The sequence below is a fragment of the Camelus dromedarius genome, chromosome 10, assembly GCF_036321535.1.
Source record: "Camelus dromedarius isolate mCamDro1 chromosome 10, mCamDro1.pat, whole genome shotgun sequence".
Classification (NCBI taxonomy): domain Eukaryota; kingdom Metazoa; phylum Chordata; class Mammalia; order Artiodactyla; family Camelidae; genus Camelus; species Camelus dromedarius.
This window is the reverse complement of record NC_087445.1, coordinates 7,308,347-7,318,270: the sequence shown is the minus strand read 5'-3', so window position 1 is coordinate 7,318,270 and position 9,924 is coordinate 7,308,347. Positions and strand designations below refer to the sequence as shown.

The following is a 9,924-nucleotide window of genomic DNA, read 5'->3' as shown; positions in this document are numbered from 1 at the left end:
TTATGCTTCTATTTCTCCCACCAATTAAGAATTTTGGGGACACAGATTCATCTCATTCAGTTAATAAACCTCCACGCACCTGATTCCAGGAGACATCCAAGGCTTGGGATTGTATTATCTGGTTTAAATCTGTTGAATGTCAGAACTTAAGGGAGAATTTAAACTCATTAATGTGTAAATAGAGATAGTGAGGCCCAGAAAGGGTAGGACTTTGTACCAAGTCACTAACCCGGGACCAGAAACCAGACATCCTGATTCCCAAAGTAGGTCTAGTTGGTAAGCCTTTTAGTCTTTTCGGGATTCAAGGGTCTCGGGTTCCAGCCTGGGCCGCTTCTCCAACCATTACCATGTCAGTAACCCTCACCCTTCCTCCCTCCCCTTGGGTCAGCAGGGTTCATTCTTTCCAATAGCAACGCTCCAGACCGCAGGAGTCGTTCAGCCCAGGGAGAGATTAGTCACGTCACCATCGGCTCCTCCCATTGGCTCAAGGGGTGGAGCGCGGCGCCGTGACATCAGACGCCCGAAGGGGCGGAGCGGAGAGAGGAAGGAGGAGGGAAGTGGGGCTTCAACATGGCGGCTGTGGTACTGGCGGTGGCTACGGTGACTGCCTGGCCCGGGGCGGGCAGAGCTGAAGGTGGTGGCTTTCGCTCTTCCTAGGGGCCGTCAGGAGCTAAGCGGGGACCGAGCCTAGGAGGTCGGCCGGCGCCAGCACCTTTCGGCTTTTGGGACGGCGGCAGCAGCGGCGTTCAGGTGAGGGGGCCTCCCGCTGGGGGAGGGGGGAGAGGGGCGGAGTTGAGAGAGGGAGCCGGTGCCGGGAGACTGATGGGGGAGGGACGGGGGAAGAAGCTGGAGACTAAGAGGAATGAAAGGAGCTGCCCCTCAGGCAGTGTGAGGCGAAGGGGCCTAAAATGGGTGACTTGGGGAAAATTCTGGGAGAAAGGTCGGAGTGAGGGGACCAGAGTTGAAAGGGCTTAAAGAAAGATGGGATGTGGGAAAATAAAGGAGTTCGGATTAAGAGGACTGACACCCTACGGGGAAACAGGCGCCGTAGACATTTATCTTACTGGAGAGCTCGGTGGGAATTGGGGGATTTCGGGGAGAGGGACCCAGGTTTTAGTAAAGGTGAGTGATGGGGAGTTGAGGGTGAGCTGCGGATGTGAGATACCGATTTAGTTCTACCTGCCTGAGGCGATGAGATTAGGGATGAAGGAAGAAGACCAGAGCCGGACGAGTGGTCTGGGGGATATTTTGACATTGTGTGGTGTTTCCCAGGTGTGTTAATCTTGCTACTGTTTGTTTCTTGGGAGTGGAGACTTATCTATACTATCCACCTGGACTTAAGAAACAGCCCCAAATGTTCCTTGTGGAACATCAAGTTTAGTACATTTATTTGATTTCTGTCAGTGATCTCTGACCTTGTGTTGTCACATGTTCTTGTTTCGAGACTAGCGTCTTAAAAGTATGATTAGGCATAAAAATAAATTTTATATTAAACTGAAGCAAAACTTTGAGAGTTCTTAGAGACCATGAAGTGTGGCGAAACCAGATTTGGTAATTTAGTTACGTATTGTTAAATAGCTTCAGTTCTAACTCCACTTACTAGTTCTTTGTCCTCAATTGAGAATTTGGTTAGATATGATAGATGTTTTTCTTTAGAATTTTGGCATGTTTGATGATGGGAAAAACAGGGCCTTTAGCCTTTAGTGATAGCCAGCTGTTTCTAGTTAATGTCCCCAACTAGTTACACTGAAAGTTTCTGTATTATTTATAGCAAAGAGTGTAAAATGTCCGAAATCTGAAAGAATTAACATTGTCTCCATTAACCTACTTTTTAAAGTGGAATTTTATAAATTAAATTTTTGTTTCTAATCCATTCTTTTCATTCTTTCCATTATTTATTCAACATATATTGAATGCCTACTTTGTGTTGCATTAATAAGTCATGGCAATTATGGAAATAAGAATATTGTTTCTCATGAGAATCTTACTGCACAGCAAATGACTTATTAACTTGCTGTGGTCTCCTTGAAAGAAGTTTTTTTGGAAATGAAGACTAAGGAAGAAAATTATGTGAATATAAGAACTTTCTGAATTTTTCTTTTGTTTAGTATTTGACTCATTTTTTCATCATGACACACTATATTTTTCTTTTTGATTCTGAAGAAGACAGTAACAGTATCCTGATATGGTAATATAAGGCCTGTGGACAGTTCTTACCAATAGTTGTTTGTTCCCGTTTCTTAGACTGGCAAATATCACTTTATCTTGTATGACTTTTTTTTTTTAACGTCTTCACTATGTATGGTAAGGTATTTAAATTGAGGATTCCTGGAGTCTAATTTAGTGAGTAAAATTCTCTCTGAATTTTTCAGCAATATAAATGTGTCTTCATTACAACGAAGTGTAGATGTCAATATTATACATTTTTTTCTGTTCTTTAATTATATTGTTGAATGTTTTGTTTCTTCACATGTAGGTTATTTTAAGAGTAAACTTTTTCCCCATAGACTAACCAAAACCAAAACCAAAGCACCATCAGTTTATCATTAATCAGGTAATTTTATTCAGACAGTCTTCATCAAGAAATGCAAAAGATAGGATGTAGTACCTTAAATTAAGTAAGCTTTTTCTTAGAATCAAGAAAACCTGGAGATGAAGCTTAGCAATCAACTGGATTTAGTTTCCCACAGAGCAAGGGAATTCTTGCTTCTGTATCACAAAGATAAATGAGTCTATCCTCTTTTCTAGAATCTAATTTCTTACAGGAAAAAAGCCTTTCAGTTAGAGAAAGAAGTAAGTGGGGTGTTATTCTTCTAACCTGTGGCATACAATTTCTTGTAATACTGGAAAATAATTTGAATGTAAGAATAATATTTTCCTAAGGATTGATAGTTATAATTTCAGAATTAAAAAATTTTAAGTGAGGGTAGCTAGATTTACAAATGGAAAGGTGTTAACAGCAGGCCTGTTAATGAACTATGCATTGTTATACACCTCACACAATTTCAGTTAATCTTTATGATTTGTTGTTAGGTAGGCAGGTTGTGATAGGCATGCTTTTTTAGGTGTTGAGGAAACTGAGGATCAGAGAAGTTAAGTAACTTAACCAAGGTTACAGCTCTAAAATGGTGGAGTCTGAATTTGAACTCAAATTTGTCCAATTTCAGTGCATCTGTTAACATCATTTTTGCTTCTCAGGTGGTCACAAGACCATTCCATTTCTTATCACGAAAATTTAAAGTGTTAAGCATAGTTTTAAAGTAATGCCATTTTAAACTGCTTGTTCTCATTGAAATAGTAGTGTAACTGAATAATAAATAATTCATTAAAATTTTAGACGATTAAGATGTCATCAGTATTCTAGGAGGAAATAAATACCTGAGTATTTTGTACTTAACAAAATAAACTGGATAAGGGACTAAATGTTTTCTTATTTGTATTGCTGAGTCAGATTGGACCTGGTTCATCAAGAGGCAAAATTTGTATTTGGCAATACTCTGCATGTGTTCTCAGAATTTTGGATTGGTCATTGTTGGTTGCTTAATTCTTAACCACTTTCAGTGATTGAGTCACTGAATTGTCTCATGGTTATTGTGAATCTTGTGGTTACTGAGTCAAGAGCCAGCAGTGTGTGTGTTTTGGTTGCTTAACTTCCTCTCCAACACTTGATATTCTCAGACTTTTACCTTTTTTTCCTAATCTATTGGGTTTGAAGTAGTATCTCCTATGTTTTTATGTGCATTTCCCAAAGTTGAACATCTTTTTATATGTCATTGGCCCTTTGTGCTTCTGTGAAGTATATATTCAAGTTTTTGCCTATTGAGTTCTTTTCTTTCTAATTGATTTTGAGAGTTCTTTATTTTAAATTAAAAAAAGGTTTTTTTTTGGATTTTATTATTTATTTATTTAAATAATTTACTGAAATGAAATTCACAGTCTAGAAATTAACCGTTTTAAAATGAATAATTCAGTGGCATTCAGTACATTCATAGTGTTGTGCAAACACCACTTCAGTCTAGTTCCAAAATATTTCCATCACCCAAAATAAAACCTCTTACACATTAAGCACTTTCCCTCTGTTGACACCCTCCTCCCAAGAGTTCTTTATGCATTTTGTATACTAATTAATTGTTAATTTATGGTTTGCAAATATCCTCTCCCAATTTGTGACTTTCTTATCTCTTCATAGTTTTTTGGTGAGAAAAGTTCATAATTTAATGAATTGAATTTTTCAGTCTTTTATGGTTTGTGCTTTTTGTATCGTATTTAGGAAATCCTCTTCTGTTAGGTATGCTGTTTTAATAAATACAAAAGTGTATCTGTCTGTGATGTGGCATCTAATCTGGCATTTAGTACCAATATTTGCTTGGTTAGAAAGGCTAACTTCTCAAGAGTTGTGTTCCTATTGTTTTTGGAATTTTAGGGCCAGAGGGTTTTAAAAGCAGCTTGAATTGTGCCTTATACACAAGTTGCATGCATTTCCCCAAACTGGGAAACCAGCAAATTTGTGAATGAAGTACACATTTTACTAAATGTTAATAATGTGATTTGATAGTGAGAGACTTTTCTTGTGTGGACAGTATTAGATACAATTCATGAATCACTCAGTCTGAGCAGTTAGTATTTATACTAAAATATGTTGAGAAAGGTTTTTTGATGTCTGGTTCTGTCTGGTGTTGGGCTTTACCAAGGCTAATTGTGGATTGTCGAAGGACTGGTGTGGAAACATTTTGGAAGAGTTTTTTTGTTTTTATTTTCAAGTGTACAGAATTATATAATCAAGATAAAACCTTGTGGAATGCTATTACATGGTCAAGTGAAAAAGACAAATAAGTAAATTTTCATAGTCAGCAACTTTTTTTTTAGGGTGAGTGTCATGTTTATAGTATTTAAATTCCATTAGATACATTTAAATGAATGAAATAACTTCTCAGTATTGGAGAAATTACATCTATTTAAAGTTATGATGAACATAATGAACGTTTCAGATCAGCTAGAACATATGTGAAGGAGGATATAGTTTTTCTGTTTTACTTTTTTAAAATGGAGGTACTGGGGATTGAACCCAGGACCTTGCTCATGCTATTACTCTCCCCCATTTTACTTTGTTTTTTCAAACTCTCAGTTCCTTGGACTGTGTGGCTCCTGTTCACTATTAGACCCCTATCTCTTAAGTTTTATATATATAAAAATCTTGAGGTGTTTGATATTCTCTATTGTGTTTTAAAGTCTCTTAAAAACATTCCTTTTTTTTTTCCCCATGAGAAGACTGGGTACTACTTTGACTTTAGGAGTTGTTCTAAGGAGTCTTGATCCTGGCAAAGATCGCATTGAAATATAAAACATCCAGCAGACTTTATACTGCAAATATTCTATAGTGATTGATGTACAGTACACCCTTGATATTTGTGAATGTCCCTAGATTTTTTAGAATCTTTGCATAAATATTAGTTTAGAATGTCCCTCATAGCTTATAGAAAAGTCTAACAGAAAATTTTTAGTTACCATCAGGTATGATAGGTAAATAGAACAACAAAGTTAGCAATTTGGATACTAAACTCAGTCTTCAGCTACCTTTAACTCCTGGTCTTTTTCTGATTGTTACTACTGGCTGGCTTATCTACAGCCTTCTTTAATAACCTTTGGAAACTCAAGGTCAGATTGCCTTTGCTTGTCCTGTGCTGCATCTCATCATGGCATTAGTCCCAGGCAAGGTTTGTATCCTTCTCAATTCTCCTATCATTAGTAAGAATGGAATCTTCTGTTCCTAACATCTTCCTAAAGTTTGGGAGTGTTAACATGTCCTTCTATAGTACAGTAGTGGAAGGGTATGGGTAGGAATGTCCCCATTTCCACTTTCTGGTAGATTATTCCTTATGCCACACCTTGTAAGAGAAATGATCCCTTTTTGTGGGTGGAGTTCAAAGTCAAATGTCAGCCAAGTAACAAATTATTATATGAAGTGAATTTCCGAGGTAGCTTATGAATTCTCAAAAAATTTTCTTCCATCAAAGGTTATTCTATTTCCAAGTGATAGTAACAGAAAACCAACCAACCTACCTACCACAAATTTTGTTCCGAAATACTTTAAAATCACTGAAGATCTTGAATTGTTTATATTGTGCCCCATCCATCTTCTGAAACAGGAAATTCTAGCTAGTTCTTGTAATTTAATAGGGAATCTAACTTTATCCTTGTACTAGCTAGTTTTTTATAATATTACACTTATCAGAGACCTAGGCATTTTACATAAGCAGAATTTCAAGATAATGAAACAGTCCCCCTTGAGAACCCATATTAAACAAAATTGTTGGTATATTATTTAATGAGAATCTTTTATAAATGTACCTTCTATAATGCTGTCAGTAATAATGTATGTAGGGGCTTCCTCCAGATGTCTCTAAGAAGCTGTACATTTTGAATTGTTGGGTCTTCATTAAAAAAAATTGTTTTTCGTCTGTACTGGCAATGTTCTTAGTGAAAAAATGTACATATTAGGTTAACTGAGGCTTATTTTATTTGGTGTTCTAAGAAATTATATTTAGTCATGGTCCTAATTTGAGATGTTCTAGATCTGTCCAATACGATAGCCACATAGTGCAGATATAAAACTTTTTCATCATTGTGGACAGTGAGTTGAAATATATAAAGTTCTAGTTCTGGTTTCGCATTTGAAAACCATCTCTTTCAGACATGAACTTTTTAATTTGTAAAATGAGGGTAGTAATACCTGCTTATATTTCATAGCACGTGAGATTCAGGTAAGATGATGTTTGAGATGGTGTTCTGAAAACTGCATAAGACTTCAACCTACAGTTTTGAAGATTATAGTTTTAAAGTATGCTTCATTAGAAGCATAATACTTTTCCACTGTTAGCTAATGTTCTTACTTTAAAAGTTAATATACTGCATTTTATCCAGGAAGTTTTAGTAACTTTTCTTCTTTAAGTCTGATATTTGTCTTTTTCCATTAGAATTAATTTTAATGAGCAATTTTGTCCTGTTAGAGCTGCCACTTAGAGTAGTACCAAGCAGTAATAGTAGGTACATATTAAACAACTGTTGAGTGAATGAGGCATGAAGCCTGAGAAATTGCTTTTTACTGTGACCAGGCAAGGATAGTTTTTCATATAAATAAGATTTGATTGGGAACCAGCTTTAAGGGGAAAACAAAGAAGTAATTATTTAGCTAGTTTTTCCATTGGGGGAAAAAATGAAAGCCAGGTAACATATCTCTTCATTGTAGAATTCTATTTGCACATTCCTGTGTCTTCTTACTGTGCTCTTTTGACAGTGGCTTTAGTAATTGTGTACAATCTCTTTTGGGTATCCTTTGACAAGGTTTAATAACATTTGCTATCTGATTTTTTTCTGAAATATTTTAAAGTTATAATCATTTTACACTGGAATATTTAGTTATATAACTTTTTAAAAAATGAAGACATTTTTCTTCATAAACACTACTGTTACCATACTCAACCATCAACAGTAATTTCTCAATATCATATTATATAAGTACTTACATTTCGTCACTTGTCCCCTAACTGTCTTTTACGGATTCACAATGCATTTCTGACACTACCTGGAATTAGGCCAAACAATACAGATTAAGGGACTCTTCATATAAAAGATTGCCCTCAGTTCAGACATCAACCACAAGCTCAGTGGTTCCCAGGCCACCTTGAAGCAACTGGCTACAAATTTGGGGGTTCCCACTCTGCCCTCAGGTTTGATTATTTGCTAGAATGACTCATAGAACACAGGAAAGTGCTATACTTATGATTATAGTTTTACTATAGCATAAAGTATACAAATCAGAAAGAACGAGAAGAAGAAATGCCATAGGGTGAAAGCCAGGAGGGTCCCAAACATGAAGCTTTTGTGTCCTCTCCCTGTGGAGTCTGTGTGTGTCACCCTCCTGGCACATCGTTGTGTCACCATATCCACAGAATATTGTGAACCAGGGAAGCTCACCAGAGTTTCAGTATCCATAATGTGATTTTATTGGGCTTTCATTACATGGGCATGATTCATTGAGTCATTGGCCATAAGGTTGAATTTGGTCTCCAGTCTTCCTCCCCTCTCTGAAAGTTAAGCTTCTTACTTGGCTTGAAGTCCCAACCTTCTAATCACATGATTGATCTTTCTGGTATGGCCAGCCTCTATTCTAAGTGATAAGTTACCTGAGGGCCCACAGGAATTACCTCTTTAGCATAAACTATCAAGTGTGGTCTCAGGAGCCCACCAAGAAAGACAGAGATGCTCATATTACTTGGGAAATGCCAAGGTTCTAGAGGTTACCTCTCAGAGCCAGGAACAAAGGCCAGCCAAATTCTTTATTATACAAAATAATTTGTTCAGTCCTAGATCCAATTAAGTCCACTTAAAAGAAAAGTCTTAGACTTCTTCTGTTTATTTGATGTTTTATTATGAGAATTAAAAAATATACCAGGGGGAGGGTATAGCTCAGTGGTAGAGTGCATGCTTAGGCATGCACAAGTTCCTGGGTTCAGTCCAGTACCTCCATTAATGAACTAGCAAACAAACCTAATTACCTCCCCCATACAAAACAACAACAACAACAAAAACATACCAGAGAGTAGAGAGAAAAGTGAAATGATCTCCCTTGTACATATTGCCCAACTTGCACAAAGATAACCATTTGATTGATCTTTTTCAACTCTTTTCTCCTACCTTTTTTGGAAATGGGGACGTACCTGAAGTATTTTAAAGCAAATCTCAAACATCTCTGTTAATTCATTATTTTACATCTCTAACTGATAAGGCAGTTTTCTTTTTTTTTTTAAACGTAACTCTCATGCTATTATCACGTCTTAACAGTTATTAGTAATTCCTTAATATAATCTAATACCGTCCATATTGAACTGTCTCTTACTTTCTTAAAAGTGTCACTTTATAGGTAGTTTGCTCTATTTTCAATTCAGTTAAGGCCCATACTTATGACTTATTTGGTTTTCATGTCTGCTGAGTCTCTTTTATTATATGATAATAATCCCTATTTCATATTATTGATTCATTGGAGAAACCAGGCCATTTATCTTGTAGGTATCCCACATTCAGGATTTGTGTGTTCCAGTGTTGTTTTTTTGCTTGCTTCTCTAATTCTTGTGAAGTAATGGTTTGAAGCTTGATTTAATTCATGGTTTTGTTGTTTTTGTTGTTTGGATGCGGAGAGGAGCATCACATAATTGGTGCTGTGTACTTTCGCATCACATCAGAAGGTACATAATCAATGGTTGTCCCCCATATAGTGATTCTAGTGTGTTCAGGTGATGTCAGCCTGATCCTTCTATTATTAAAGCTCCCTATTAATCTTCACCTAATAGCTTAGTATCCATTTATGATACTTATTTGAGTCAGTTAGTTAGAAGCTGTAAACTTGTATCGTCATGCTGTTTCTGCCATATTTATGTTTGTGAGGTGCCATTCTCCTATAAAGAGCTTTCCTTTATCAGTAGGCTTACCCTGAAGTGTAGTTCCTACTGTAAAGGAAGAATAAATGCTTAATTCTTTTAATTACCAATTTCAAAGTAAAGAGTTGGTGAAATAGTCATCTCTTAATGGTAGCTGGTTATTTGTGAGTGTGTATGTGTTTCTGACTGTTGGTTTTCTATGGATTTTTCTTGAGTGTCATCATAGACCTGTGGATTTATGCCATGTTGTTTGAAACAATTATAGTCATTCTTTTTGATGCACAAGTTGTTTCATCTTTGATCAGTGGGAGCCATTTCAGGTTGGTAGCTTTTTGATGTGATGTATGTATCTTTGAAAAATTTCTTGTTTTCATGCACAACAGACGGCCTAGGTTCATCTTATGAGCTCATCCTGCACATCTGAAAACAACCATTTCTCAGTGTAGACATACAGGTGGCCAAGAGGCACATGAAAAGATGCTCAGGATTA

At 36.5% G+C, this 9,924-nt stretch overlaps 1 protein-coding gene across 3 annotated transcripts in view; it reads left to right on the top strand.

Annotated features, from left to right (window-relative positions):
- Positions 1 to 529: 529 nt before the first annotated feature.
- Positions 530 to 9,924, top strand: part of UBAP1 (ubiquitin associated protein 1) — a 51,597-nt gene continuing 42,202 nt past the window's right edge. For 2 of the 3 annotated variants that reach the window (XM_031447244.2, XM_031447241.2), the window contains exon 1: positions 530 to 750. The gene's annotated coding sequence lies outside the window, so the exon portion shown is untranslated. Of the gene's footprint in view, positions 751 to 840; positions 1,273 to 9,924 lie in introns of those variants that run through there. The other variant, XM_031447242.2, reaches the window with a different exon arrangement.